Here is a 20,309-nt window from a genome sequence, read left to right on the forward strand (position 1 = left end):
CAGTAAAGACATGAATGATGGCTGGAGATAAACGCAATTAAAGAATTAAGAACGCGTTACATACGGACCTTAACCCTTTGAAACCTGGATAGATATCAGTTGAGCTCTTTTCAGATGCCTTTAGCTCTTTAATCCTTTGAAACCTTAGAGAATTGGTTTGATTTTTTTCGCAAAAAAACATGGGGATAAGGCAATAACCAACTCAGCAAGAAATGCCCCATAAATTACATGAAATTGGTAACAGGTGAAGAGAAACTGACTGGAAAAAAAATAGAGAACATTTTCCAGGAAAAGGTTGTTTTAATATATACAATTTAAAGTTAGGGAAAAAACCCTAGTTCTCTTCTATTTTCTTGCTTCTGTTTGGGACATGTGTCTGGTTAACTTTCTCATTGCGTCTGCTTTTGAAAGACATCAGACCAATCTGCTCAGGTTTCAGAGGGTCAGCCGCATCACGATTGGCATGATAATACCGACAGCACCACTTTCAAGCCATTATTGGTTGATAGCGTGCAGATATTATTGTGCATCCCTGTTAAAATAGTATTACCCAGAAAAATAGTTTTAATGATCATTTCAACCATTTTAAATCTTTTCCTCTGTCCCTAGTTTAAACGCGTGGGAGACTTTTGTCCATTAAAATCCAATGAGAGCGTCTCTCTCTCCATCACTCCCTCTCTTCCTCTCCTCCTCTCCCTCTGGTGTCTCTGTCTGGACTCTTCTTCCCTCTGGTGTCTCTGTCTGGACTCTTCCTCTCTCTGGTGTCTCTGTCTGGACTCTTCTTCTGTTTGGTGTCTCTGTCTGGACTCTTCGTCTCTCTGGTGTCTCTGTCTGGACTCTTCGTCTCTCTGGTGTCTCTGTCTGGACTCTTTGTCTCTCTGGTGTCTCTGTCTGGACTCTTCCTCTCTCTGGTGTCTCTGTCTGGACTCTTCGTCTCTCTGGTGTCTCTGTCTGGACTCTTCCTCTCTCTGGTGTCTCTGTCTGGACTCTTCGTCTCTCTGGTGTCTCTGTCTGGACTCTTCGTCTCTCTGGTGTCTCTGTCTGGACTCTTCCTCCCTCTGGTGTCTCTGTCTGGACTCTTCGTCTCTCTGGTGTCTCTGTCTGGACTCTTCCTCTCTCTGGTGTCTCTGTCTGGACTCTTCGTCTCTCTGGTGTCTCTGTCTGGACTCTTCGTCTCTCTGGTGTCTCTGTCTGGACTCTTCCTCTCTCTGGTGTCTCTGTCTGGACTCTTCCTCTCTCATTTCTCTTCGCTCTCTGAGCCAAACCTCCAGCAGCAGCATTGAAATAACTTCGGAAAATGGCTGTAAACTTTACAGAGAAAACTTGACCTTACTTTTTTTTTTTCCTCGTCTGCGCTCCAACTTTTCTTTCTCTCCGTGTCTCTCTGGGGGTCAGTGGTAATAACGGTGATTCATTCATGGACCGATGTGATATATATCCCCGTCTACCTTGGCGCTCTGTGTGACTGTGTGTGTCTTTTCATACTTTTTTTCCCTCCTCCGCCCTGTCTCCACATATTGTGTCAGGGACGTAAAGGCAAACAATGGTCTCACTGTTCCTCGTCTCTGCGATGTGTACAAAAGGAGAGATACATACATATGAGAATTAAAGGACAGAGGAGGGAGCGGCGGATGTGTTTATTGTGCAGAATTTTTCCTTTTCCCTTTCACAAGGCCTTTCAAACACCGTCTGATCACGGAAACTATCCGCAGAGTTTCAGCACATCAGTTTGAAAGTTTCTGTCCTGACCGCAACGAACACAAACTCTCCCCGAGCCACGAAACTAAAGGATTATGTCAGAATTAGCCAAGCGGCCGACAGGAACAGGAAGTGGATGTAAAATGTGTTGTTTGTTCCCACCGCGCGGCCTGAAGGCGATATTTCTCCCCTCTGTGTCCTCACAGGCTCTGTGTCATCGTTTGTTCCTGCCACATTAGTGTCACTCGGCCTGGTGGCGAGTCTGTTCTGACATGGACAAAGATCGCGGTACAACACATAAACCAGGGCTGTTGGCTTGTTTTTGACTCAATATGAGGCGATAAAATAAAAAAAACCTAACATATATAAGTGATAGCACATGTAATAAACATTTAACTCTCTAAAACCTGGATAAACTTGGCTTTTCTTAAAAAAAATGTCTTTGTTTGCAAATGGGTTTGGTCTCTTTAAAAAACATGGCGATAAAAGGCAATAAGAAACTCAGCAAGACATGTCGTGCAAATTTCAAGCAATTAGTACACAAACAAAAACATACAAAAACGTTTTTAAAAAAGCTTGGGACAAATTTCCAGAGAACTATATTTATATTAATATTAATATTAATAATAATAATAATAATAATAACAATACATTTTATTTATAAGCGCCTTTCTCAGCACTCAAGGACACTTCAGCAGATAAAACAATTACAATAAAACAACACTACTTTTTTTTCATACAATTATTATTTATATATATATATAGATATATATTTAAGCAGTGTTTCAGGTCATTTGATTTCTTTTTCAGTTTTTTATTTATTTATTTATATTTTTGGCTAATTCTTTAATAGTTCTCTGCAACTTAATTATTTGCTAATTTCTGTGTCATGTCTTCTCAAGTTGCTCATTGCCTTCTTCCCATGTGTTTAGTAGAAATCAAGTCAAATTGCCCAGCTTTGGAAAAGTTAAATACTTGTGAAAGGCATCTGAAGGCAAAGAAAAGTATGTTGATTCAGGTTTCAAAGGTCTACAAGTTAATTTCATGCAATCATTTTAAAACACTGTTTTTCTTGTTTTACAGAATTATTCTATTTTTAAGCATTTTTTTTCAGGCCATTTCAACATCAGTTGAAGTTTAACAGGTGTTAGACTTGCATTTTTGTTTAAAGACTATGACAAACATTGTGAGATCACCCTTATTTGTCATCACTACTTTTTGCTCCATTTGAAATCAAACTTTAGTCAGATTTTTTTACGGTAAATTGTCCAGTACGAAACAACAGAAACACACAAGACGATCTGGCTCTCTCCAGGACCAAACCTGTTAACATTCACTGACAGGAGAGCTCCTCGAGCCACTGGACCCCTCTGTTACCCTAAACACCATCTGAACCAGATGGGATAGATTTTCCTTCCATGTTCCTGCTGGGATGAGAAAGGGGGTCATGTGAGGTTTAAAATGAGATTTTCTGTTACTGTAGAAATCCACTCCTACTCTCCAAAACAAATCCCACGGCTCCTCTGCTGTTGATGTAAAGCTGCGGACTGGAAGGATATTTTTTTCCTTCTATTTATTTATTTTTTAAACGGTTGGTTCCTTTCGGTAACATGTTCTGTGAGGACGGATTTTAAGAATATGAGGGATGGATGAAATGAACCAACTAGAGAGCGAGAGGAAGGAGGGCGAGTGAGAGAACGAACCAAAAAAAAGACAGAGTGATCGTGTTTCTGTCCAACAACTGTCAGGAGAATTTTAAACAAACTTTTGAGATGTTGCAAAGATTCAACCAACCAAGCATCATTGTTTCCATCTGCAGGGTTGAATCAAATGCATGAGATTCTTGAAAGTTAGAGTGGAAAATAACAAGATTGATACCAAGTGATAAAAGCTAATTAGCCCTTTAACGCCTGGATCGACACCAGTTTTCTTGAGCAGCGTCCAGGTGGCTTTCACAAGCATTTAAACCTCTTACACCTGAGAAAATTAGCGTAGTTTTGTTTGAAAACATAATCAGCAATTTGGTAGTAGAAAGTGACAAGGAATGACCTCAAAGTTACCTCTAGGGGGATAATTAAAAATTATTAAAACAAAACAAAGCAGAACAAAACAAACAAAAAACTAGGGATAAATGTCCAGAAAATTGTATTATAATTTGCATAATATTTATATATTTAAATTTATGTTCCAGGAAAAAAGAAAAACCAAAAAAAACTGTCAGTATCTTAACTAAATGTTTTGCTTATTTTCAGTGATTTCCTTGTAAAGTTTACAAATATCTTTGCATGATTAAAAAAACAAACAGAAAAGGGTAAATGTCCAGAAAATTATACCGTAATTATCATGATAAGAATACATTTAAATTTATTATGTTTTCTACTTTCTTTCTTTCTTTTTTGTTGAAATAAATCAAGCCAATTTACTGAGGTTTTAAAGGTTTAACTTTTTAGAATTGTCATTATAATTTAAGGAAAAATTGTATGAAAACCAAGGACTACACAGTGAGAGACTGGGAGGACGAGGGGGGACAGACACCTAAAAGATGGAGAGACGGACAGACAGATGGACAGAGTCGGTGTATTGAAGTTCACTTTAGGTGTCTCGTTTCTGTGGCCGGCTCTTTGTGGTCTGTTAAAAGCTTAAAAACAGAGCGGAGCTGAAAACAGACACCCAGCGTTTAGCTCACACCGCGAAACCTGAGGCTTAATTGCCTTTCAATTAGAGGAACTAATAGGTCTGTGTGTGTGTGTGTGTGTGTGTGTGTGTGTGTGTGTGTGTGTGTGTGTGTGTGTGGTGAAGCGGTTCCGAAGAAAGAGCTGCAAAGCTTTCTCAGCATTCGCAAAATAGGTATTAATGAGAGCCTAGCAACTCTGACACACACACACACACTGCACTGCAAAGTTAGTCTTTGCATTGTGTGTGTGTGTGTGTGTGTGTGTGTGTGTGTGTGTGTGTGTGTGTTTGTATGTCTGTGTGTGTTATTAATTTGTTAGCGTGTGGAGGTTTTCCTGTACAGCCATTAGTGAATCCAAGTGCTAATTACCACCCACAAGACCCCACTTCTGCTACTTTTACGTGCGTGTGCATGTGCGCACACACACACACACACACACACACACACACACACACACTATGTTCATGTACTATTATCTCTAATCAGCATCATTAGTATTTGGTTGAAAGGGGACGAGGCACTAAATGTGGTGGTTCTGTTTAAATGTCCAGATCATGAAGCCTACATGTAAATAAAATGAGTCAGGACATTTGATTATTATGTCATTACTGTGCAGTGTATGATTATGTCATTTTTCTGCTCTTTGACAGTGTCTATTTTTTTTTTTTTAGATGGTTAATGTTGTGAGAAACAGTGCGTAAGAGATGTATGTTGGATTGAAACACAGAACAACATGTCATATCTGCATGCGCCATAATCAACCGACATCGACGACACCGTGGTCAGAGGAGTGCGGCACGGTGAAAACATGGTGGATGAAGGCTAATACTGCCAGTAGAGGCGTTCGAAAGTAGCAGTAGTCACCTGTTTGTCATCTCACTGAAGGTATTGCACTGTGTGTTATGGAGCTTTTGATAGATTTTCGGAGCCTGAGAGAGGATCATTTTCCTCGGTGAAGCAGATCTGTTTCCTCTTGGGAGTCACAAAAGCATCATCTGATGCCCTTGTGTGGAAGCGGCAGAAACATTTTGAGTGAATATGGACTCACCTAAGTTTGGAAGGAGTAAACACTGTCTGTAAATACACTGTCTGTAAATACACTGGCTGTAAATACCGTCACGGGCCGTGGAGAACAGTTCGGAAACGGGTCATTGATTTCAGGATAAAGAGACAAATACAAGCTGTCACAGGAACAGCTCAAACTACAGGAGGAGATGTTTGTCATCTGTGGAAAATGTAGCAGTGGAAGTGTTTACTTCTTGTTTTATAGATCTCGATGTCAGTCACATCCCAAAGTGACACAGACAGATACAGAGCCCCCCAGTAAAAAGTCCTAAACCGAAGATCTCTGGGTTAGAAGCCTGAAATAAGTTCTTGGGTTAACACTAGCTGAAGAGACCTTCACATTTTGTTCTACAACGTAAAATATGTCAATAAATACCCCACTCGCAAACTTTGAAGCTTTTCTGTATATTTAAAAAGGCTGTTTCTAACAAGAGACTACGTAATCATCAAGCAGAATGGCGCCCAACACTGTAGTTTAGTTTAGTTAAGATTATCTTGCTGAAGACATTTGTTTGAGCTCATTTTTTGCAATAGCATTTCTAGGATTAAAAGCATTTCTAGGATTTTAGGATGTTTCAAGGATTGTAGGACATTTATTGGAATTTGGGTAGTATCTAGGATTTAAGATGTTTCTCTGATTTAAGGAAATTTCTCCGATTTTTCTGACATTTTGCAGGTTATAAGGTTTTTCTAGAATTGTAGGACATTTGGAGGATTTTAAAACGTTTGCAGGATTTTAGGACGTTTCTAGGATTATAGGATGTTCCTATAATTGTAGGATGTGTCTGTGATATTTGATTGTTGCTACTCTGTGCTGTGCTGCAGACACTTTTAGTTTATAATTGCAGTGTCCCTTATGTTACAGTATTGTTGAAAATTTAATTTAATTTAATTTCCAATTTAAAAGTAAGGGGTGCTAGGCAAGTAACGTATTTGGTGAATCACTGCACACCGATAACATCGACTACCATGGCAGGAGGCGTCCAAGTAGCCTGTATAACCTTTTTTTTTGAAAGATCCGGCCACAGTGTACTTATAGCAACCTCAGAGACTTTATTGCAGAAGTATAAATCCTTCTTTACATTTGCTTTATACCGCTCTTTTTTTTCCCCTGTGGTTATGTGGCCTCTCTTTCTCTCTCTCTGCTACATTTTTTATTTCTTTGTGGCCGTCTGTCCCTGCTCCCCGAGCCTTTAAGAATCTCAAGTATTTTATTTTTCCTTTAGCCTCAAATCAATTCCAGACGCCACCGTTTCCTGCCCCCCCATCCCACGTCCCCCTTTCTCGCCCTCCCTTAGGGGCTATAGAACAAAACCACACACACACACACACACACACACACACACACACACACACACACAGAAATGGAGTGAGAAAGACAGAGCGAGCAGTGCAGAGAGTCTCAGGTTTTGCTTTCTTTTCCATAGCATAAATTCCTCAAACTTTCCTCCCTGCCCCCATTTCTTTTCCGGGAATTGTGTCAGTCCTTTTTTTTTCTTTTTATGATTGACCATCTTTTCCCAAAGATTTTTTCCCCCTTTCTTTGTGTGTTTGTCTTGGCTCGTCTGCTGTCGGTCTTTTTATCTCTCTCTCAGATTTAAAAGGTGCTGTGACAGAAAACTGTGAACTCTTAACTTCTGCAGATGTCCTCAATGAGTTGTTTTTTAAGTACTTCATCCATTAACCATGTGCGGATGTCTACACACACACACACACACACACACACACACACACACACAAAGACGACATGATGATTGATTCTGGACATCTTTTGAAAGCAATGCAAGAAAATGTTTGGCATCTTTTTAGGGTCACAAGCCATTTTTTCAAAACAAAACATAAAAAGCAAATTGAGATAAACAAGAATGGGGGAAAAAAAACGGTGATGTTTAGCAGCACCATGTGCTTATCCATATTCATTTTCCATTCCTAGATATATTCTAAACGTCTCCTGCAGTAATTACAGCGTCACTCAGACGCTGAAATGCAAAGCTGTAATTGCTAAGATGGATCTAACTGGACTGTGAAGTGAGGACGGAAAAAGAGGGAAAGCAGAGGATGGAAAAAAGAAGGACAGAGGGAAAATTAAAGTGCTTGTTAATTTAGGATGCTCACCACATTATAAGGTTTCCATTGAAGTCAGTTCTAACAAGTACAAGGCCTTTACACAACATCTTTTTAAAAAACAGTGCGCGTTTAATTCTAGTGTTGTCTCGTCGTAATTAACTCCAAATGCGGAGATCGTCGGTCCAATTATCAGAAGCTAAAAGCCTAATAGTGGCAAAGTTAAAGTCAAGGAAGAGGGCATTCCCAAACCAAGCCAATAAACAGCGGTCAGCAGGCTAATTGGAGCTACATTGTTTTGCCTGAAGCTTAACTGCATCTCATCAGCCCGCCCGTTGTTTCACTGTCTATTTCGGACGCTCATTTGGAGGAACACAGGGCGAGAGAAAGCCGATTGGTTTGGTCATCAACTTGCTTTCAGCCCAGAGGATTTCCTCCCGAATTTATAAAGGCCAAATCAGGAACAGCAGAGTGAATCACCCCACTGAGACATTCACCAGCATTGTTTATGTTTTCATTATGTTTCTCTGCATTGAAAACATATTTTTCTTCCCCAGAATTCACTCTCAGAGCTTTTACATGCAAGAAGGATGTTTTTGTGAGACTAAAATGGAGCAGACCTTTACTTTGTGCCCTAAGTTGTACAAAACCCCCAATTTAAAACCTTAGTTCTTCGATAAATTATAAATGATGAATGGTACTTGAAATTGTCTAACCATGCAAAGAAAAAAACATCTCGCTCTCTGTAGGAAATGCTGGCTTTGTCTTGCAACCAGTCAGCCATTTGATTAAAAGCGTGATATGAAATTAAGAGGCAGCTGTCTTTATGGACGTGAACTGTGGTCGCAGCGATATGAAACAGAAGAAAACTGGTCCGCAGATCTATTAAAAGGCACAAAACATGCTGCCAAATGGTTTTAAAAAGCCATCTCTGTCTCATTAGCAGAAAGAATTGTTCTGATTGCACATAATTCAACACAAATTGCATATTATTTCCATACAAATTAGTGTGATTCGCGGTAATTGAGGATGCTAATCAAAATGAGCAAAACAGAAATGCTCTCAAAATACACATGTAAACACAAGTTTATTTTTATGAAATAAGGCACTTTAAACAGAGTGATTTAGCTCCGTGTGCGAAATTAGACTTCCCAAACACAACAATGGCAGAGTTAATTAGGTGCTAGTTAGCTGAGTGCAACAAATGGAAGTTGGTGTGAGCTGTCGGCACACGGTTTGTCTTCTTCATTATCAGCTTTGCTTGTTTAGCATTCTTCACATTAACATAACGTGACTCCAATGCTTTTGTTGTGACAACAGCAATTTTGGAGAAGTTACTCATTAATAATATCTTTCTCTGAGTTGCAGTAATGGTGTTGTTGTATTATGACTTTGATAGACGAAATTAATCTTGAATTCCACACACAGATCAATTTAAAAAACAAAAAACAAAACAGAATATACTGATGGAATATGAAAAACTATAAAGGTGAACCAATATTTTTTTAACCTGGACCCCTTTTTTAACATGTTTTTGTGTCTAAGTGACTAACGGAAACCAAAATTTTTGAAACTGGTCCAATATTACATACAATATAATCATGTCCACACTGTCACTTAACGTAAAGCACTTAAAACAGTATATTGCCTTTAATTTTATTACAGTATTCTACAGTAGAATTTGAAGTTTACAGTTTAATACTGGCTCAAAAACATAGAGATTTACAGTATGTTACTGGATTTTGGGAAAAATTCACATTACTGTAAGAATTTGGCTGTATTTCTATTGCAGTTTTTACTTAAACAATTTATTTCCCCAAAAAATTGAAGTACTGGCAGCAGTTGCCAGTAGTTCACCATAATTTTACAGTGTCACTACTGTAAATCATTGAAAAAGTTTATTACCATTAAATTTATTACAGTATTCTACATTAGTACGTGAGGTTTACAGTGTAATGTTGGTTCCAAAAATTCTCAAAATTAGTTGTTTGTTTGTGTTTTACTGTATTTTTAAAAGAAACATACATTACTGTCTGAATTTTGCCGTATTTTTGCTGTACATTAGTTTGTTACAGTGTGCTGGTTTTTGCCAGTGACAGGCTCATATTGTTATCATGACTTATGGTACCATTATGGAGAGGATCCGACTAACTGTGGGATTTGTGATTCTGCTTCGGCTAATTTGTATTTCCTCATGTCTGCTGATGGTGCAGATTGTTGACAGAGTAAACATTTGAAGAACGCTCACATGACTTTATATTTAAGGCTCGAGAATATCCCAGATATCAGCTTTGGCACAGATTTCTCAGCAGTGCCATTCAATGAATGAAGCCATTTACAGGAAGAAAAATGATTCACTTTGTTGTAGTTTCCTGCAGAGTAGGAACAGCTGCATCACAATGCAGGAGTATAATTCATGTTTACTGTAGGAATGAACAAAAGACTGACCACAAAATCAAAGAGGGAGGATAAGAAAACAGAGAGGAGGAGGAGCAGGAAAGTAGAGCAGCTACAGTGGAGAGCTGGAGTGAAGGGAAGATGAGGAGAAAAAGTGAGTCGAGTAAGTTGAGACGCTGCAGCAGTGGCTTGAGATTCACTTTAAAACCATCTTCACACCACAGCTGTGAAACTGTTTACTTTCTATCCCATTTCAGCAGCAGTGTGGAAGCATCCAACTCTGCACCGTTTCCCCCACACATGAAGGAAATGTTTCGTGACAAGAGGATCCAAACGAAGCTAAAACACAGATACTGCAACACTGTGAAAACCTACATAAACTAATAAAATGCACAGAAAGCACACATGGATACATAGTCGCATTGAAATATTTGAGAAGCGAACAACAGGCTCCAGAGTGAAAGTTATGGGTTGGTTGGACCGATCTGCCACCCCTCCTTCTGGTCCTGTAGGGGTCTCACTTTGCTATTGGCAGCGTTTCAAACAAAACAAATATTAGCCACAGCATTGTTCAAAGATTAAATTCCAACATATCTTCTCCATAATAATGTACAAATGTAACATAACTATGGTTTGCAGAAATGTGTAATGCCAACATCGTCTCTGGTTATTGGGTTTACAAAAAATCAAACTTTCCAAATCCACATATCCAAACTAGTTATCAGTTTGTGTTCTTACTGAGTTGATGACCTTCAGCATAAGCACCTTCGAACTTCTACAGTACGAGCTTAGAGAATGAATGCAATTAAGCAAAGTTCTTTTAAAATCAATAAAATAAATGTGTGCATGAGGTGTCTAACAGAAAAAAATAAACACATCTTTTGAATGTGAAAAAAATCTTTTGAATGTGTATTTGTTGCTTTGCCAGAGCATGTTTGCTTTGAAACTGACTTTTTTTTAAATTAACTTTGGTAATTAAATTGCCCTTCAGTCTGGCGTTTTTCATGTGTAAACTGTAAAAACCGTGAATCACCACACCGCAGAGGACAAATGAACGCACCATTAACGGATCAGCAGGACGCCCGTTCATCTTATTAGCAAAGCTCGTTAAACCGACCACAACAATGATGAGCGCTGTTGTGTGTTATTGGCCCCTGTGCAACAGTTGTGGAGCTGCCAAACGGCCACAGACGGCGAAAACAAAGGCAGGTAGAGAGAGTTCACTTCAAGTCGGCCATGAGCATGGGGAAAATATGAGGAAACAGACGGGGGACGATGTTGACAGAGGAATGAAGAGATCAACTGGAAATGGGAAGCGGTAGGGGGACGATAGGAAGAAAGAGACCAATAGAGAGGGATTTGTGTCCAGCTAGGTTAGCCATGTGTGTTCATGCTTTAGCGAGCTCGGCGAGTCGGTTCCAACATGATGAATAGAGACTAAAGATATTAGAATATGAGAGAAAGAGCGAGAGAGAGAGATATCAAAGAGAGGCTGAGAGGATAGGAGGTGGAAATCCTCTTTTTTTCCATTCTTCCCCATAGAGAAATGAGAGAGTTAATCCTCAGGGGCTTACATTTGTTTTTTCTCTGTCTATCTCTCTGTATTTCGGTATCTCTGCCTTCTGACACTCTCCCTGCTCCCTCCTGATCTTGGCTTTTCCTCCCTCTCGTTCTGTCTTTGTTTTTTTCTGCTCTCATTCTGCTGTTAACCATCATCCATATTTGGATCTCCTCTTTCTCCTCCTCTGTGTCCTTCTCTTGTTGAATTCCCTCCGTCCCCGAATCCCCATCTTTCCCCCTCTCTCCCCTCCATCCCTCCGATTCCTCGCGGGGTTTATGGGTTTATGATGCATGGTAATCTCACAGCAAACACATTTATCTGCTCATTCTTACTCTTCCTTCGCCTCTCTTTTCTTCTTCTTGTTGCTTAGTGGGGCTGTGAGCTGTGTGATGATGCTTATGGGATATTTACATTTGGTTTGTGCACACTCTGCGAGATGTATAGGTAGGAGAACGGCACAGAGCGGGCGATGAAATGCGAAAGAGAAAAGAGCAAAGAGGAGCCGGACAAGACGACGAGGGGCGGTGAATACAAATGCAGAGCACAACAGCGCAGATAAAGGCCAACACAGAGCAGAGCAGAATTAAAATGAAACCCATCTAAGGCCTTCATGCAGGGATAACAGGGGAAAAAAGTCTCATCTGATCTTTAAAAATATACGAAAGAAAACATATCTATGTTTATAGCCATTGTCCATCCACGTGTGTATAAAAAGCAATAAAAGAAGAAGCAATAAAAATATCATCACATCTGGGTCACAAAGTATTGTCTTCCCAGTTCCAGTGGAAATCCAGTGCAGGTGGCTTTGTGCCCGTAGTCTCAGTCGATCAAGCCAAGCCTGTAATCTCATATTGGAGGATAACTCCGTATCTTGCATCCTTTGAGCCCCCCAAAAAGCAATTTCCCTCCATTCTAAAATGCCATTTTCTCCTGATAGTACATCCCTTAAGCTCTCAAATTAAACATTGTCACCTGATCTCATCGCTAAGCTCCGATAATTACAGCATCACCTGTGTAGCTGCTTTAACATCCAGGACGGATTTTTACACAAAATCAGGCAGCGACAGCAGAGAGTCTCCTAAAGACCTTAAATAAGACGCTGTAAGTGTTACCCTGTTTGCCAAACGGGGACTAGTAGTACACGGTTGAGTGAAAATTTTCAAACTGGTTTGATATTAAACTAAACATCGGATCACACTGGTTTACCAAATCTAACCAGCTGTCCCACATGACTCAGCAGCAGCTCCTCAGTGCAACATAATGACACTGTGTCCCATCAGAAAACTAATATCTGATCATCCGTAACATCTCATCACACCTGAGCTCTCTGTCCACACTGAATACATTAAATATGAAATAATGCCATTCAGGAGCAGTTTAAGTCTTTATTTCCAGACTGGCAAATCTGGAAACTGACCCAGCTCGACTGAAGTCAGTCTTCTTAACCACTCTGTTAATAGGAGGTAAGGAACTTTAAAAAAGAAATAAGAATGGTATCCAGAACAGCAGCGAATCAGTCCGAAAAGAGAAAGCTGGATTAGTTATTTTGCTTTTTTTTTTTTTTTTTTTTCATCTTTTTGGTTACTTTCAAACACTACAGACCCACAGGGTTGATGAACGTGTATACTGGCACGACATTTTAACACCCTGAAGTACACATTTTTCAGCTTTTATTTGAATTCACCACTCTCTGAAGGTGCTCAGGGCCCAAAAAGGCAGAAAAATGTCAGTGGCATTCAATTGTAAGTTTTAATTTATTGCCGGTGTTAGATCTGCCGGAGGGAGAATTTCATATTGCCAGATATTTAATGAAATGAGACTGCAATTATGCCATTTTGTAAGTGTGTCAATCCACACAATAGTTTCATTATTGCTCACTTACAGACTACTTCGCCATCCAAAAAAAAAAAAGCCTTTCACTCAATTCTTTTTGAAAAGTTGAAAGTGATCTGAAGCTGAAATGGTCTGTCTCCAAAACTTCTGCTGTAATGCACCTCACACTCATTTTTCCGCATTAAGCTGATGCTCTTATTCAGGATGGTGAATGGCTGAGTGCAAGAGCAGTGTAAGCTTTAAACCACAGCATTGCAAATATTACAAAAGACATCCAAAGAGGCATCAAAGCCGCAGTCAGCGTGCAGACAGAATTTGTAGTGACACGCTTCTGTTAACCTCGAATGATCCGACAGACGTGACGGCAGCAGGACGGACTGATGGTTCAAAGATATCTGATATGAAGCTTCACCATTTTCTGGAGATTCATCCACCCAGCTGCCATCAGCGCCACCAGCTGAGCCGGTCTGCATTTTAAAATGAGTCTTTTTGGTCATTCTTTATCTTACCTTTCAACAAGTAACACACAATCACTAGGAAAAAAAGCTGGCCCATAAGTTTTCAGCAGACAGCTTGAAACTTCATGTTTCAGCTCCTCTTGTTGTTTATGCATGGTTAGATCTAGGCACCAAAACACATGTTTATGTTTCGAAAAAGATCATCTTTTGGCCCAACATACCTACTTTCAGGGCATTGTGCATCTGTTGTCATCGCTCTAAGATACCGCTACTGGCATCAGGATGTCAACAAAAGCACATGTGTTGAATTAGAGCTAAAAAGGTGCATGGTAAAGCGTAGTAATAAACAAAACACATTCAGAGGGGATGCGAACATTGGACTCCAGCATGAAAGTCCAGGGTTTTTTGGATCCATGCACCGTTCATCCCTCCTGCCCTATAGAGACATTTGTGCTCTTTATAGTGTGTTTAAGTGTTTCAACCTGACGCTGTCCAGTGGCATATCATGTGGACGTGACAGTTTCTGTCCGGCCACGTTTCAACTGATGCTGCCCGACCGTGTATCATGCTGCTGCAACAGGTGCTGTCCGGCTGTCCGGTTATGCATCATAACACTGTAGACTGTTCTGTCCAGCAGTTTTCTCAGCTGAGGCCCCCCGGCAGTGTATCATACAGCTGCAAAAGGTGTTTTCTGGCGTTGGGATCTTATAACAAAGTAACGCAAAAGCAGCTGTATTTTACGAGTTTGGAATCAGAGCAGGCCAGATTGTTACAAAAAAGCATGTTTGAGGCCTTGAATGTTTTTGAATTTTTGTTGGTTTTCAAATGTGGTTCGGCGGCTCGGCACGTGTCTCGTTTAGGTGACACATCACCCACCATCCCCTCCACCTGCCGATGACAAAGTCATCATTATGAAACGTGCACATACAACATATCTGTGGTTTGCAGGACCACAAAATGTCAGCATTTTCTTCTGGTGTCTGGGCTGGTTAATAACAAAGAACTGATTCAACACTGCAGCTTCAAAACATCCACAACTACACAAGAAATAACTCACAAACACAAACTCCTGATATCCCAGTAAGGCGTCGTCACATGATGGATGGGGATCGGAGCAGCGAGGATATGGAAAACAAGCAAAATCTATAATTGAGTTATGAACAGACCAATCACAACCTAGCAGGTGGTGTGGTTGTTTTTTCAAATGGTTTCATTTATTTTTTTTATCTGTCTGCTTTTGAACTTGTGACACATACATTTATTTACTATCAGCTTGTAGCAGAAACAACCTCCCAAACTGTGGCAGCTCGGCGGACCCCTGAATCTGGCGGCAGCTGTTGGTGTTTGTGTGAGTGGGTGGGAAAGGGCAGTGTCTCCAAAAGTCTCTGCAGGTTTTCCAGAGTATTTTATTGATGCGTGCTTTTTTATATCTAGCTCTCAATCAGTCAGACTGCTGGGTAATCAATACTGGTAGAGGGCATTAAAACTCACTCTGTGTGTATTTGTGTAAATCCCTGGAAAGGGAATCTTCTCCTCCCTAATTCCTGCTCCTTATCTGTCCTCCCAGACACCCATCAGTGTCACATTTTTAAAGATATATGAGCCTGATAGTTAATGACTTCTAACTGCATTTTCCTGCTTTACATTCACGAGTAATGCTTATCAGGACTGTGCTGCACCCTCACATGACTCAATGTCTTAATGCTATGTACAGTATACACACATGTACTTTTCATATATAGCATGTTGTGTTAACATTTCAATTTATTCTCATAGAACGGTTTCTATTATATCCTAAATGCATGCACAACAGTCGGTATGTTATCATACAAAATAGCACCCTGCAAATGACGTTATATCTTAATGTAAAGTTATATAATAAACCTAAAATGATAGCAGTGCCAAGGTATGTTTTTATGCATTATTATTATTTTAATGCACTATGACGCAGTGGTCCCATAAATTTGTCTGTGGTGGCAGGCATGCTGAAATCAGTCAATTTCTCATTCTGAAGTCATTAAAAACCACTGCTTTTTCAATGATTTCAGTGTAAGATCATGATGCCAAAAGTCACCTTTCGCGTCTGCATGATACGCTACTGGACGGCGTCAGTTAAAAACGTAGCTGGGCAGAACTGGTTGTATTGTTCTTATGTGTCAGCGGATGACCGGATGATATTGTGATACGCAGACGGGTGGTATCGAATGAGAACACGGCTGGACTGAGCCTGTTGTGTCAGCATGATCTGCCGCAAAAAGTTTTTTTTTTTTTCCTACTATGTGCCTCCTTTCCCTAATCCTAACCATCCGTGCCAGCATGTGCGTTTGTTGATGTCCCAGCGTTGGTTGCCATGTGCTTTTCTTGTCTAAAAATAACCATGTGCAGTGTCATTTCAACATGTACTTGTCTTGATGTTATGGTAGCGGCATCCCAGAATGCCAACAGCAGACGCTGAAGGATACGTAGAGCATAATATGTAGTGAAGTGTATGAAGTCCACTGCAAAGTACCAATATGTGACGACTTGGAATGAGAACATGTTGGCATTTTCTGCTTATTTTAGTACCCAAGGCTCATATTTTACAAATATCAGACATTTTTCTTTTAAGAATGTTCAGAAATCCTTTCTTACCGCGAACGTGTGACATTGAATTTTACCTGGTTTCTGTTAAAGAAAGTTGAGCCTTTCATTCAAACACTTTTTTAGCAACCTATTCTGAAAACAGCAGCTCCTGGAACCTGATATCTGGCTGCCTGATGGTGGATTTCTGCACCTGCTATCACAGCTTGGTCATGTTGAAACTGACATTTTTCCTCTTCTCTTCACAAACAACACATAATTATAAATTAATATTTTACATCACATCCACTGCCAGACTCCAGTTTGCTCCAGACTTAGATCCACAAATGCACTAACAATAAGATCCAGATGCTGTGAGGAGCAATCATGACCTGATTGACCTACTTTCTGAGGCACACTCGTCTGATTCTCAGTAGATCAGATCATTAGCAGACCAGAAAACTGGCTTTGTGAGTTTCTGTGTTTGCTGGTATAAACCCTTGGCAGCAGCACACTGCAGTTTCAGGGGAGCTCTCACTTCAAAATCTCATTTTGGAATCGTTACACTGCAGCTACATTTAATCTGCAGTGATGCCGCTGTAAGCATTACATTTGCTAGAGTTAATGCATGGAAAATCAGCAAGCAAATAAATGCACTGGATACACGATCTGCATGCAGACAAAACCACCGCTGTGATGTACTGCAGCAGCAATATGGCTCCTCGTGTGAAATTAACTTCCATCTCGTAAAAATGTGAAGTAATTCTTTACATTTTGCTGTATGATGATTTTTACTTTACATGTCAACATCCTTATTTAAGGTGATTTAACATATTTTAAGTTGTGTAATAGTAACACCATTCTAGATTTAAGACCATCATGTACTTGAAATATGCTTACAAAGTGTTATTTAAGCATATTAAGATACAATTTCCTTACACAGTTAGCTGGAAATACACATATTTAGTTATGTTTTACCAATACTTGGAAGTGTTACCTTTCAGAATAAGCCAGCAATGCCTCCAGTAAGTATTTTTGACTCAAAAGTAGCACATGCATTTTCCAATACACTTGTAGCGTTCTTAAGTTAAGATGCTTTATCTGATTTTAAGTTGTATAATAGTGACACCATTCTATATTTGAAACCATCTTGTACTTGAAATAAGATTAGAAAATATTATTCAATCATTTTAAGATAAAATGTCTTCAGTAGTAATAATTCACTTTGCTGTGCAAGTGTGCCACCTTGCTAGTGAGTCTACCGAGCTTGACGCCTTCGGCTCAGGAAAATCTGAAGTTGAACCGCCTGTGAGCTGAAATAGAGCGTAATTTAGAAACCATCTCCCCATATCATGAAAAGAGAACAAGCACAGAGAGAATGGATGCTTGTGTTAATATCCTCCTGCTGTCTCTCTGTGTGAAACCAGTATAGACTGAAATAACTGAGAAACATCGCCCGGGGCTGCCACATGCATACAGCTATAAACAGACACACACACACACACACACACACACACACACACACACACACACACACACACACACACACACACACACACACACACACAAAACAATAAATCTGTTGCTTCCTTTCAGCAGCAATGTACTGAGAGGAGGAGGAAGAGGCACTAATCTGAGAGAGGGAGGGATACACAGAGAGAGAGAGGGGTGATGTGACCTGAGACCAGTTCAGATAAGCACTTTTTGTTCTGTCAACAAATGTAAAGACACACACACAGAAACTCTTTGTCAGTTTCTTCTGCTGCTGAGTTGTCACGGTGACAGAGGAGGTCATCTGGATGAATGCCTCCTATTATGGGATATGTGCTCAGATCCCTGGATTGGGGGTCGAAAGGTTAAACATCCAATCAGCACGCGGCGCAGCTAAAACCCTTTGAAACCAAGAATCCTAATAAGTTACGGGCAGAATCGATAGATGTCGATGAGGACACATTTCATAGGAATAATCCAGGCGAAAGCAGATGGAGGGAGAGCTTAAGTCTTCTTTTATGTCTGACTGATATGAGTTTTTAAAGGACAACATTTAAGCCTCCAATAACTGATACTTTGTTTTCAAACGCTATAAATATGTCCATTCTCGTTACTTAATGCTGTCCATGTATCCACAACAACATATTTTGTTATTGGTTGATTTCTGTTTTTTAATAACAGGTGGACAAAGAGATAAAAAACATTGATCTAACATGCATCCTAACAGAGATGGGATGATAGCAACATACTGTGCAACACAGTCATCTTGTGACATATCAGCGCTTCTTCAGTGGACTTTTCACATATGACACACGAAGTATCCTGCTGTTGACGTCCCGGGACGCCACATCAATTTACGCCTGCTAAATGCATTTTAAAAACACACTTCTGTTTTCACAAGAATTGTACAGTTTTTGCTCAATAGATGCATAGTCGTTTTCAAAATAAGTGTATAAGAGTTTGGGTGTAGAAAAAAACATGGTTCTCAAGCCTGCCCTATTACCGACTTTAAATCTCCTTATCTTATGTTGTTAACCAGCTGCGTTTCAAAGTGACGCCACCAGTTGATGTATCATACCGCAAAAGGAAGTATTTTTTTATCTCTGTGTGACGTCAAACCGACCAAGTGGCGGTATTTGACGACTTCGTAATAGCGGTCAAAGAGCTGTTGACAGAGCTGCTAGAACTTATTTGTATAATAATTTACTTGTCATTGTCTTCCTGCTCCAACAGTACTTTCCGACCGAAATATTCAAATTCTTTTCCGTCTGACCCACCGTCTCCAACTCTTCCTACCTATTAGTCTTTTTCCAGTTTCCAGCCTGCAGTTGAAGGATTAGAATGTGCTGTTCTGAAATCGGCTCGTCAGCCTGCCAGCCACTGATAAGCACACTCAGGATTGATTAGATCTGCCTTTAATCTATTCAACTTTTTCAGGCGAATGGGGGGGAAAAAAAAAAAAAAAATGCTTAGTATGGGAGATGCGAGGTGCACGATATGGTGACTTTGGGAACACGTGCCCAGAGGGCAAATGCATTGTAAGCCGCATTTTCAGGCATTAGATCATATTAAGTATGAGCTTTTACAAGTCCTCTTTAACAAGCTGCTGTAGGCAAATACAGGCTAAACAATCCAGATTAATTTTCTATTAACCATGAAGGACAGTAGTTTTCACTGAGAGAGACAGAGGCAAAAAATTTCTTTAGAAAGAGAAAGAAAAGAACAAACAAACAAGTATAATCAAATATGAATGAAAGAATCAGAGATAATGCTCTCTGTGTGCTTTCAGCCATCACTCTCTGTCTCTGAAAGAGACGCAGTCGGTTAAACTGAATGCTAAACAGGCAAGCGGGGCCCGATGTGTCAAAGCCAATCCACAGGCCTTTTGATTTCACACACACACACACACACACACACACACACACACACACACACACACACACACACCGTATGAAAAAAAAGAAAGTTGAACGCACCTTTAGCTCATTACTGTCGTCGGATGCGTTGAGGGTTTTCTCCTCTGCACGGCGACACAGATCTGCCTGAGAGAAACAGAAAAGAGAATTTAGATTAATCACAAGCAAGAAATTGAATTTATTGTAGAGGAAAAGGTTCAAAGACATTGTGTATTATGGGATTATGGAAAATTAGATATGTGCTAATTGAATGTACGGTATAGCTCATGGTGTGCATGTAATGATGCAGGGGACAGAGTAAATGTGTGACTTGTTTGACCTTTGGAAACCTGAGTAAATAGGTTTGATTACCTTCAAAAACATGGAAGGAAGTTACAAGAAAATTGCCGGAAATTTAGTGAAAGCAGACATGAAAAATGTTTAAAAACATGAAAGGTTAAAAAAAACCCCTTTAAACTAAATAATAGAAATAATTCTTTGATTATTGCCTTTTAAGCCCTAAAAAGAAAAAAAAAGAAATCTAATGAATTTGCTAAGGATTCAAAGGTTCTTGCCAAGTTGGTCGGTGCCTTTATTCCCATGTTTTTGAAAGA

At 39.8% G+C, this 20,309-nt stretch overlaps 1 protein-coding gene across 1 annotated transcript in view; it reads right to left on the reverse strand.

The window, feature by feature from the left end:
- The window catches only part of cdh11 (cadherin 11, type 2, OB-cadherin (osteoblast)), a 116,837-nt gene that overhangs the window by 42,226 nt on the left and 54,302 nt on the right, over positions 1 to 20,309 (reverse strand). Inside the window, exon 2 of the mRNA XM_042501868.2 lies at positions 19,777 to 19,842. The gene's annotated coding sequence lies outside the window, so the exon portion shown is untranslated. The remainder of the gene's footprint in view (positions 1 to 19,776; positions 19,843 to 20,309) is intronic.

Source organism: Plectropomus leopardus, chromosome 13 (genome assembly GCF_026936395.1).
Source record: "Plectropomus leopardus strain MGB_pleo_1.0 chromosome 13, ASM2693639v1, whole genome shotgun sequence".
Classification (NCBI taxonomy): domain Eukaryota; kingdom Metazoa; phylum Chordata; class Actinopteri; order Perciformes; family Serranidae; genus Plectropomus; species Plectropomus leopardus.